General features: G+C 44.4%; 1 pseudogene; it reads left to right on the top strand.

The window, feature by feature from the left end:
* Positions 1-793: 793 nt before the first annotated feature.
* The window catches only part of LOC135531535 (beta-glucuronidase-like), a 30,504-nt pseudogene continuing 18,848 nt past the window's right edge, over positions 794-12,449 (top strand).

Below are 12,449 nucleotides of genomic sequence, written 5' to 3'. Positions count from 1 at the left end.
AGGTCCTAGAGCCGTACCACCCTCTCAGGTCATAGAGCTGTACCACCCTCTCAGGTCCTAGAGCCGTACCACCCTCTCAGGTCCTAGAGCCGTACTACCCTCTCAGGTCCTAGAGCCGTACCACCCTCTCAGGTCCTAGAGCCGTACTACCCTCTCAGGTCATAGAGCCGTACCACCCTCTCAGGTCCTAGAGCCGTACCACCCTCTCAGGTCCTAGAGCCGTACCACCCTCTCAGGTCATAGAGCCGTACCACCCTCTCAGGTCCTAGAGCCGTACTACCCTCTCAGGTCATAGAGCCGTACCACCCTCTCAGGTCATAGAGCCTTACCACCCTCTCAGGTCCTAGAGCCGTACCACCCTCTCAGGTCCTAGAGCCGTACCACCCTCTCAGGTCATAGAGCCGTACCACCCTCTCAGGTCCTAGAGCCGTACCACCCTCTCAGGTCATAGAGCCGTACCACCCTCTCAGGTCCTAGAGCCGTACCACCCTCTCAGGTCCTAGAGCCGTACCACCCTCTCAGGTCCTAGAGCTGTACCACCCTCTCAGCTCCTCAAGCCTGAGAAGGGAGATATGGAGAATTAAAAGAAGGAAGGAAGTGGGAGTTTTGTTTGTTTTAGCAATGTACTATTTTTATTGGGGTGGATTAACTTAGTTTCACTATTCCATATGGATTTATTTTAGATTTTTTTCAAACCATCCAGTTGGTGGCGGCAATACACCTTTAATGGGGTTGTAGTCCGCCATAAAACCCACAGAAGTAGAAGAAGATTTACTTTAAAGGTGGTCATGTGACTAACTTCTGTAAGCCAAAGACGTTTGTTGTTAGCCAATGTGTGAACTGTGAAAATGGAGCCGTTTAGAAGGCTAGTGAACTGTTTTGTGTTTCTATCTGCAGTATGGGATGTCGCTCATTTGCTGGACGGTGGAATGCTCTTCCCCGAGAGTCGTCGTCGCGGGAGATCAAAGAGCTGAATGGGCTGTGGGACTTCGAGCCGACGTCTCCCACGACAGGAACTTGGGCTTTGAACAGGCATGGTATAAACGTCGTCTTGCAGAGGTAAACATCAACATCCATGGTTTAATAAACCACATTAACTATGTAACGTGGATATGGTGTCATAAAAGCGTCGCCAAAAGCATGCGGACAACGAGTTCCTGTTTGTTCAGAATAGTTATCTGCCACTTTATAACTTTTTTAATGCGTGGTGTGTTTGGGGAACATTGATAGGCTAGTCTGTCAACAAAATTATTATCCAATCTCTAGTCTGCAGAACATCTGTAGTCTATGTTGAAACTTCAAACCAACTAAAACTTGTTTGTTTCGCCAAGTCTTTGCATGTATTTGAGCTAATACTTTGTGTAAACTGTCTCGATGATGATTCAAGTCAAAACGAGTGTAAACATTTGTTCTTATTCATTTTTCACCTCTTCTCTTTTTCTCTCTCTCTCTCTCTCTCTATTTTTATCCGTTTGTCTAGACCGGTCCAGTGATTGACATGCCAGTGCCTGCCAGCTACAACGACATCACCCAGGATCCACAGCTGAGGGATTTCATTGGCTGGGTGTGGTATGAGAGAGAGGTGTTGGTACCCTCACGATGGGTGTCTGATGAGGGAACCAGAGTTGTGCTGAGGGTTGGGAGTGCACACTACTACTCAGTGGTCGTGAGTATTTCATATGTCTTCTACCACTTGTTTTCAGCTCCAGTTGACATTCTGTATTTGTGTGATAGCTCTAACTCCACAACCTACTCTTACGTGATTTAATCTGCAATGTACACCCCTCAGTGTGTGTGGATAGATAAAAGTCGGAAGTTTACATACACTTAGGTTGGAGTCATTAAAACCCGTTTTTCAACCACTCAAACTATAGTTTTGGCAAGTCGGTTAGGACATCTACTTTGTGCATGAAACAAGTAAATTTCTCCAACAATTGTTTACAGACAGATTATTTCACTTATAATTCATTGTATCACAATTCCAGTGGGTCAAATACACTAAGTTGACTGCCTTTAAACAGCTTGGAAAATTCCATAAAATGATGTCATTAAATGATGTCATTAATTATGTAAATTAACCTAAGCCAATTGGAGGGAAGGAAGGAGGAGTGTTCTGTCTCCTAAAGATTAACATTTGTGTGAAAAGTGCAAATCAATCCCAGAACAACAGCAAAGGACCTTGTGAAGATGCTGGAGGAAACCGGTACAAAAGTATCTATATCCACAGGTCTGAGTCCCATATCGACATAACCTGAATGGCTCCTCAGCAAGGAAGAAGCCACTGCTCCAAAACCACCATAACAAGCCAGACTTCGGTTTGTAACTGCACATGGGTACAAAGATCGTACTTTTTGGAGAAATGTCCTCTGGTCTGATGAAACAAAAATAGAACTCTTTGGCCATAATGACAATCGTTATGTTTGGAGGAAAAAGGGAGGACTGCAAGCCAAAGAACACCATCCCAATCGTGATGCACAGGGGTGGAAGCATGTTGTGCTTTTCTGCAGGAGAGACAGGAATAGATGGCACATGAAGGGAGAAAAATGATGTGGATATTTTGAAGCAACTTCTCAAGACATTAGTCAGGAAGTTATAACTTGGTTGCAAATGGGTCTTCTACTTGGATTAAGTGTCAGGAATTGTGAAAAACTGAGTTCAAATGTATTTGGCTAAGGCGTATGTAAACTTCCGACTTCAACTGTGTGTGTGTGTGCGTGTCACTGGCTACATGGGAATAACAGTCCTATATTTCTCACACTCTTTTTCCATTCCCTGCCAGTGGGTGAATGGAATCAAAATGACAGAGCACGAGGGTGGCCATCTTCCCTTTGAGGCTGAGATCGGCGATGCCCTCCGTAAGGACCCAGGTGTGGCCTGCAGGATCACCATAGCTGTCAACAACACCCTGACTCTCCAGACTCTGCCCCGGGGACCATTCAACATATTGACGACCCCACCAGGTAAAGTGATGACTTAATTTCAATGTAAAAATATATTCAAATGTGGGTGAGGGGGGTTTATAATTTTTAAGTTGGGAGTAATCTCACATTGTCAGACACTAATTTTAGATGTTCTGGAGACCAAGCCTAGAACGTCTGAGGTTGAGGCTAAGTAAGCAACAATGCAATTTCTGATGTTTTGAGCGTGGTAAAATACAAAATATTGTACCAGAAATCCAAATGTATTGTCTATGTATTGTCTACAGGTATCCTGCTGACTGTGGTGTCTATGTATTGTCTACAGGTATCCTGCTGACTATGGTGTCTATGTATTGTCTACAGGTATCCTGCAGACTATGGTGTCTATGTATTGTCTACAGGTATCCTGCTGACTATGGTGTCTATATGTATTGTCTACAGGTATCCTGCTGACTATGGTGTCTATGTATTGTCTACAGGTATCCTGCTGACTATGGTGTCTATATGTATTGTCTACAGGTATCCTGCTGACTATGGTGTCTATGTATTGTCTACAGGTATCCTGCTAACTATGTTGTACAAAACACAAACTTTGACTTCTTCAACTATGCTGGTTTGCATCGTCCTGTTCTACTGTATACCACTCCGAAGGCGTATGTTGATGACATCACAGTGCTGACATCCTTTGCTGACAACATTGGTGAGTGCAACAACAACAACAACAAAACATATTTTCTCATCCACTTGCTCAAGTGACTGTTTAGGTCTTTTCATTCCCAAGTTTATCCATACCCTGTTTACACTATCATGCTGAACAAAACCTTACCGTGCTTGCCTTGGCTGTTTCCCTTTCACATTGTCCTTTTCATGATTCCAGGAACTATGGAATAGTGTGAAAAATGGCACTAGTGTACTAAGGTGTTGGTCTCTCCTGTTCGGCCCTTTGGTGTAGGGCTCATCAGTTACCAGGTGTCAGTGCTTGGCAGTCTCAACTCCACGTTGAAGGTGACCCTGTCGGACAAAGATGGCCACTCTGTGGCCTCCTCCACTGGAGCGTCTGGCGTCCTCAAAGTGAAGGACGTCAGCCTGTGGTGGCCGTATCTAATGCATGAGAGCCCAGGATATCTGTATTCTATGGAGGTAAGTTGGGCTATGTTCCTAGTTGCAAGGCTTAGGTGATCCACTGTCTGTTCCTTTTTAGTGTTTGTTTTTAATGTAACGTTTCATCAATATGAACAACCATGACATTAATTATACTGAACAAAAAATATAAACGCAACATGTGAAATGTTGGCCCCATGTTTCATGAGCTGAAATAAAAGATCCCAGAAATGTTCCATACCGACAAAAATATTTAGTAGGTGGGCCTATGTCCTCTCAGGCACACACATGGCTGCCCCTCCTGCCCATGTGAAATCCATAGATTAGGGCCTAATGAATTTATTTAAATTGAGATTTCCTTATGAAGTCATTGTAATTGTTGCATTTTTGTTTAGTGTATATTTTAGAGAAATAAAAGCACTTGCTTAATATTTACTGGTTTGTTCTCATGTATTAACCTTTTCCTTGTGATGAGTCAACGCTACCGTGAACTTCGCCTTAGTTTGACAACTCAGCATCACACCGTCCCTACTTCCTGTGTTAATGGAAGGGCTCTGACTGGAACAGTCTTCCTGGCCTAGGGCCTGTTCATTACAGAATGTAATGCAACATTATAGAATGTTCAGATAGATATATATGATTATCTGTAGTGCAGATTTGTTTTTGTCAGCTCTACTCTTTCCATTTCTATCTGCTACATTCTGAACATTCCACCTCATCTCAATTGTTTCCAGGTTCACATGGCGACAGCTGGCGACGGTTCTGTCTGTGAGGATGTTTATGCTCTGCCTGTGGGAATCCGCACTGTCCAGGTCACCAACACACAGTTTCTCATCAACAGCAAACCCTTCTATTTCCACGGAGTCAACAAACATGAGGATGCTGATGTGAGTACTGAGTAGTACCTCTAGAGGGCAGCAAAACACTGTCAGTTTCATCTTGCGTGTACAACTTGTGTCCTGCAGGTGTTGTTCAGTTGTATTCCATATTTGCCAAAGATATAGAAGAAATGAATGTTGACGTTGATTTTCAAGTTATCGGTTTCTCTGGTTTTTAACAAACTCATTTCAGTAGTTCTGTCACGCGTTTTGGAATGATTTTAAAGCTCAATGGAAATAGGTCTCTCTTAAGTCTATTAAATAGGTCTCTTAACTGTTGCCCCCTGCTTTCTGCGTCAGATCAGAGGGAAGGGCCTGGACTGGCCCCTGATGGTGAAAGATTTTAACCTGTTGAAGTGGCTGGGGGCCAACTCGTTCAGGACCAGTCACTACCCCTACGCTGAGGAGATCCTGCAGATGGCAGACCGCCATGGCATCGTGGTCATTGACGAGTGTCCCGGGGTGGGCATCGCAGACATGTAAGGCAAATTCAAATTGTATTTGTCACATGCGCCAAATAAATACAAACAACAACAACCGTACAGTGAAATGCTGACTTTACAAGCCCTTAACCAACAGGTGTAGACCTTACTGTGAAATGCTGACTTACAAGCCCTTAACCAACAGGTGTAGACCTTACTGTGAAATGCTGACTTACAAGCCCTTAACCAACAGGTGTAGACCTCACAGTGAAATGCTGACTTACAAGCCCTTAACCAACAGGTGTAGACCTTACAGTGAAATGCTGACTTACAAGCCCTTAACCAACAGGTGTAGACCTCACAGTGAAATGCTGACTTACAAGCCCTTAACCGACAGGTGTAGACCTCACAGTGAAATGCTGACTTACAAGCCCTTAACCGACAGGTGTAGACCTCACAGTGAAATGCTGACTGACCAGCCCTTAACCAACAGGTGTAGACCTCACAGTGAAATGCTGACTTACAAGCCCTTAACCGACAGGTGTAGACCTCACAGTGAAATGCTGACTGACCAGCCCTTAACCAACAGGTGTAGACCTCACAGTGAAATGCTGACTGACCAGCCCTTAACCAACAGGTGTAGACCTTACTGTGAAATGCTGACTGACCAGCCCTTAACCAACAGGTGTAGACCTCACAGTGAAATGCTGACTTACAAGCCCTTAACCAACAGGTGTAGACCTTACAGTGAAATGCTGACTGACAATGCAGTTCAAGAAACCTGAGTTAAGAAAATATTGACTAAATAAACTAAAGTAAAAAACAAAAACAAATTTAAGTATCAAGAAAAGATGTAACAATAACGAGGGGGTACCGAGTCAACGTATGGGATTAGTCCTGGTAATGTGTAAAGTGACGATGCATAGATAATAAACAGTGAGTTTTCTAAATAGTCTGGTGACCATTTTATTTTTTTATTTTACCTTTATTTTACTAGGCAAGTCAGTTAAGAACAAATTCTTATTTTCAATGACAGCCTAGGAACAGTGGGTTAACTGCCTGTTCAGGGGCAGAACGACAGATTTGTACCTTATCAGCTCCGGGATTACGAACTTGCAACCTTTCGGTTACTAGTCCAACGCTCTAACCACTAGGCTACCCTGCCGCCCCATTTGATTAATTGTTCAGCAGTCTTATGGCTTGGTTGTTCAGGAGCCTTTTGGTCCTAGACTTGGCGCTCCGGTACTGCTTGCCGTGTAGTAGCAGAGAGAACAGTCTATGACTAGACTTGGTGCTCCGGTACCACTTGCCGTGCGGTAGCAGAGAGAACAGTGTATGACTAGATTTGGCGTTTCGGTACTGCTTACCGTGTAGTAGCAGAGAGAACAGTCTATGACTAGACTTGGTGCTCCGGTACCACTTGCCGTGCGGTAGCAGAGAGAACAGTGTATGACTAGATTTGGCGTTTCGGTACTGCTTACCGTGTAGTAGTAGAGAGAACAGTCTATGACTTGGGTAACTGGAGTCTTTGACAATTTTTTTGGGCCTTCCCTCTGACACCACCTGGTATAGAGGTCCTGTATGGCAGGAAGCTTGGCCCCAGTGATGTACTGGGCCCTAAGCACTACCCTCTGTAGCTCCTTACGGTCAGATGCCGAGCAGTTGCCATACCAGGCGGTGATGCAACCAGTCAGGATGCTCTCGATGGTGCAGCTGTAGAAATTTGAGGATCTGAGGACCCATGCCAAATCTTTTCAGTCTCCTGAGGGGGAAAAGGTGTTGTCGTGGCCTCTTCACAACTGTCTTCTTGTGTTTGGACCGTGATAGTTTATTGGTGATGTGGACCCCTTGAAACTCTTGACCCGCTCCACTTCAGCCCCTTGGATGTTAATGTTTTTCTGTAGTCCACGATCAGCTCCTTTGTCTTGCTCACATTGAGGGAGCGATTGTTGTCCTGGCACCACACGACCAGCTCTCATTGTCTGTGATCAGGCCTACCACTTGTGTTGTCAGCAAACTTAAGGATGGTGTTGGAGTAGTGCTTGGCCATGCAGTTGTGGGTGAAGTCCAGGATCCAGTTGCAGAGGGAGGTTTTTAGTCCCAGGGTCCTTAGCGTAGTGATGAGCTTTGTGGGTACTACGGTGTTGAACGCTGAGCTGTAGTCAATAAACAGCATTATCACATAGGTGTTCCTTTTGTCCAGGTGTGAAAGGGCAGTGTGGAGTGCAATAGATATTGCAACATCTGTGGATCTATTGGGGCGGAATGCGAATTGCAGTGGGTCTAGGGTTTCTGGGATAATGGTGTTGATGTGAGCCATGACCAGCCTTTCAAAGCACTTCATGGCTACCGACATGAGTGCTACGGGGCGGTAATCAGTTAGGCAGGTTACCTTTTGTTTTTTTGTTTTTTTTTGTGCATTGCCATGTTGGCAATTTCTGTGACCTCTAAAAGGTGAGTTAAAAGGAACACATTCCACAGGGGCACATTCATTCAGCTGATTTATTTTAGAAAAACATTTCTTAACCGGAAGCAAATGGAAAGAAACAGGGAGAGGCATGCCTGTATTTGTCCAATTTTTAAAAACGCATGTTTTGCCTCCGTGTGCTTCCATTTGGTTCGTAAACGTTTTCTGTAATGAATACACCCCTGGTGCAACATTTTTGACGAGAACGTCAGGTGTTTTTCACACGGAACAGTGTCTAAGACGTTTTTAAATACTTTTTTTTTTTTTTTTGCCTGCTTGCATGTCTTTACCATTAACCTCTCAGTTGTTAATGGACAGTTACGTTTATATACCACATAAAACAGAGCATTATTATCAATGCTCTGCCATTACATGGTGGATAGAATCTAGCATCATGTCTTCTGTGTCTCTGGGATAGCCATTAACCCTGTCCTCTCTCTTGTCCCCCAGCCGGTTTTGGGAACGCCTCCCTGTCTCATCACCTGGTGGTCATGGACGAACTGGTGAGAAGGGACAAGAATCACGCCTCCGTGGTCATGTGGTCTGTAGCCAATGAGCCGGCCGCTGAGATGCCCCCTGCTGGATTCTATTTCAAGTAAGAGAATGTTTAGCATTCATCCCGAGAACGTTTAGCATTCATCCCGAGAACGTTTAGCATTCATTCCGAGAACGTTTAGCATTCATTCCGAGAACGTTTAGCATTCATTCCGAGAACGCTTAGCATTCATTCCGAGAACGCTTAGCATTCATTCCGAGAACGCTTAGCATTCATTCCGAGAACGTTTAGCATTCATTCCGTGAATGTGGGTTGTTTAAAAAAATAAAAATGTAAATGCACATTCACATTATGATGGAGTGATGTTGTAGTGAACAGATTGTCAGTTAGTTTTTAACTTCCTCTTTTCGCTTCTCACATGAACACGTTACTGGTGATGTCATAAAGGAAGGGAAATGGTGTGGTAATGGTGACCTCATAGAGGAAAGGAAACGGAGCATTACAGCGTTTTGCGGTTGCTGACACACTTGTTGCAGAATTTGTCTCATTGTGTCAACTCTACACACACACACACACACACACACACACACACACGCGCCAAATAAGACAACACTTCTATGTCAACATGAAACTCTGCAATTAAAACCTTTTTCAAAATGTCATTTTTTTGCAACAAAATAATACACACACATGCACCGTTTTGAATGACTCTTTCATAGCAGTAACAACACACTGATGTACTTTATACAAAACACTGTCTTCAGTACTTTGTATACCTTATCATACAGGCTTCTATTAAAGATTGTTCCGTACAGTACATTTTCAATGAACACAAAAATAAAATGGCTTCAGAAAACAAATATATACAGCTTATTTATTTTTTTGCCATTGCAGGTTTTTACAACAAAACACACGTAGAATTACAGTAATTCATATGTTACTGGGAACTCATGGAAACAAAAAGAATTACAGTGCAATGATTTTTAATTTTTTTTATAAAAAAGTATTTCAAGGGATGGGGTGGACGGTTTATGGATCCCGTCGACTGTTAAGGTCTGGCAACAACACCTCATGTCATCCCTGGTTAGGCAACGGGGAAAATAATGGCCTTGTGTGTGCCGTATCCAACCCTGGACTGACCCCAGCTCAGTGTCTCCGCATGCCTTTTCCATTACTTGCAGAAGAGGCAGGCAGCAGGCATGTGGTTGGCGGTTCATACACTTTCCAACACCAAGACAAAAATAATGCCTCAATCGGATTGAGAAATGGGGAGTCAAGGAGGCAAGTATACAACTGAGAAGTTAATGTGGTTGGTGAACCAGTCCCTGACCAGAGCAGCCCGGAGGAAACTAACATTATCCCAGATGGCAACAAACCTGGGCTGCTCTGGTCCGTCCTGTACAACTGTATTATGTTGTGCCTCCAGAAACATGATTATGTGTGCAGTATTGTAGGGACCGGAACTCCTTGCAGATTAATGGTGTCACACAAGGTGCTATTTCACCCGCCCTGCCCATGGACATTCACAATGGCTTTTTGTCCTATAACGTTCCCCCTCGCTGCCCAGGGACATTCACAACGGCTCTTTGTCCTATAACATTCCTCCTCGCCCTGCCCAGGGACATTCACAATGGCTTTTTGTCCTATAACGTTCCCCCTCGCTGCCCAGGGACATTCACAACGGCTCTTTGTCCTATAACATTCCTCCTCGCCCTGCCCAGGGACATTCACAACGGCTCTTTGTCCTATAACATCCCCCTCGCCCTGCCCAGGGACATTCACAACGGCTCTTTGTCCTATAACATTCCTCCTCGCTACCCAGGGACATTCACAACGGCTCTTTGTCCTATAACATTCCCCCTCGCCCTGCCCAGGGACATTCACAACGGCTCTTTGTCCTATAACATTCCCCCTCGCCCTGCCCAGGGACATTCACAACGGCTCTTTGTCCTATAACATGTCGGGCCCCGACGCCTGGTTTAGATTGAGTCCAGCTTCATCGTGAGGCTGTGCAGCTGTATCAAGGTCCGGGACTCTTTTTAACAGAAGATGTCTACATTTTCACACAAGGGTGGGGGTGTTTTTTTTATTTTATTATTATTATTTTTTTACTGTTGACCCGGATCACTGGTTGCTGCGGAGAAGGAGGAGGTCAAAAGGGGGAGGTGAGTGTAATCGATGTGAAATGGCTAGCTAGTTAGCGGTGGTGCACGCTAATAGCATTTCAATCGGTGACGTCACTCGCTTTGAGACCTTGAAGTAGTGGTTCCCCGCGGCTTTTGTGGAGCGATCGGTAACGATGCTTCGTGGGTGACTGTTGTTGATGTGTGCAGAGGGTCCCTGGTTCGAGCCCGGGTAGGGGCGAGGGACGAACCTAAAGTTATACTGTTACATTGGAACAATTTTGCAACAGCAAAAAAGAATAAACCGCTCCCCCTGCCTAGGTCACATACTGCTTTGTCTGAATGTATCTATGCAGTGCTAGTAGGACACAATCTACTGCCAGTATCGCTCAGTGACACTTACTTGCACGTCGTCATAGCGAAGGATCTTTGACTCTTAACTCTGTTCAACTCAAATGGAACCCTGTTGTACAGCCGTGTCGACCTACTGACACGGGTTGATTTATTATGGAATGTTGCGATGATTTGCTCTCGTAGTTGATGTAGGCGGATGGTGGTGTTTGCCAACACTAGATTGGCAATGGCCAGTTCCTGTTCATGGTGAACAGACGTCGCTTTCCACCCACAGGAGGTCGCCTGGCAGTTCTGTAGAAAATGCAAGAATATGATGCCATTGGCTTGGTTCTTTTTTTTACATAATGTACTGTCATACTGGACACAGTAACATCACAACTGCATTACATGCACTTCACAGCACTATACCCATTTGTTTTGTTCACTGAGGAGCGTAGACCTAATATTGTAGGACGACATCGTATTGTACTGTGATGCAGAATGATGTGCAACAATTACATAGGTACAGTCTAGTGTAGAACGTTGAAGACATACCTGTTCTCCAGTCTAAAATGTCCGTATAATGGATGCTACCGTGTAGCGACTCAGGTTGGGCTGGACTCTCGGCCTCCCTCATCGTCAGGACATGTGTTATGACACGGTCCACCAAAGTAGCCCTTAATGTCGTCAGAAATATGTCTCCGTCTATTGCCCCTTTGTTCTTGTCTTCGTCCTCCTTCTACTCCTCTTCCCCTCTCTCTCGCTCTCATTGCTTGGAAAGTTCTCTCAAAAGAGGTGAGCTTACCTGAGGTCTATTTGTAGTGGTAAGGCTCTGACTAATTGGTGTTCAGTTACTGTAGAAGTGTTTTCATGTGTGTGTGTGTGTGTGTGTGTGGGTGTTGCCAATTTTCAGGTATGTTTTTGCATTTTGAATTGAAGCGTTTTTCCCAATGATTGCAAGAGATTTCATTCTTGAACAAAGTGTCTAATGTACACTTTAGAGAGACTGAGTTCATGGTGAACTGCATTCAGTATGTCGGCTCAACCATATTGAAACGATGTAAGAAACGATGTGCAGAATTGCAAACCAAAGTGCAAAGCAGAAAAATGTTTGTACTTTTGGTGCCTTTTTTGTTTTAAGGCATGATTACAAAAGTTTTCATGCTTTTATCTAAGCATTCACTTTCAGTGTGTAAACAATCGGCAAAAACTGTAAGGGTGACATCATAGAGGAAGGGAAACGGCATCACAGAGATTGTAGGCTGTGTTATTATTGGCGGACTACCTAGCATTACTGACGTCATAGAGGAAGGGAAACGGCATAACAGAGATTGTAGGCTGTGTTATTATTGGCGGACTACCTAGCATTACTGACGTCATAGAGGAAGGGAAACGGCACCACAGAGATTGTAGGCTGTGTTATTATTGGCGAGGACTACCTAGCATTACTGACGTCATAGAGGAAGGGAAACGGCATAACAGAGATTGTAGGCTGTGTTATTATTGGCGGACTACCTAGCATTACAGACGTCATAGAGGAAGGGAAACGGCATCACAGAGATTGTAGGCTGTGTTATTATTGGCGGACTACCTAGCATTACTGACGTCATAGAGGAAGGGAAACGGCATAATAGAGATTGTAGGCTGTGTTATTATTGGCGGACTACCTAGCATTACTGACGTCATAGAGGAAGGGAAACGGCATAACAGA

This window comes from Oncorhynchus masou, unplaced genomic scaffold (assembly GCF_036934945.1).
Source record: "Oncorhynchus masou masou isolate Uvic2021 unplaced genomic scaffold, UVic_Omas_1.1 unplaced_scaffold_1629, whole genome shotgun sequence".
Lineage (NCBI taxonomy): Eukaryota > Metazoa > Chordata > Actinopteri > Salmoniformes > Salmonidae > Oncorhynchus > Oncorhynchus masou.
Note: the sequence above shows the minus strand (reverse complement) of the source record. Positions and strands in the feature narration are given on the sequence as shown.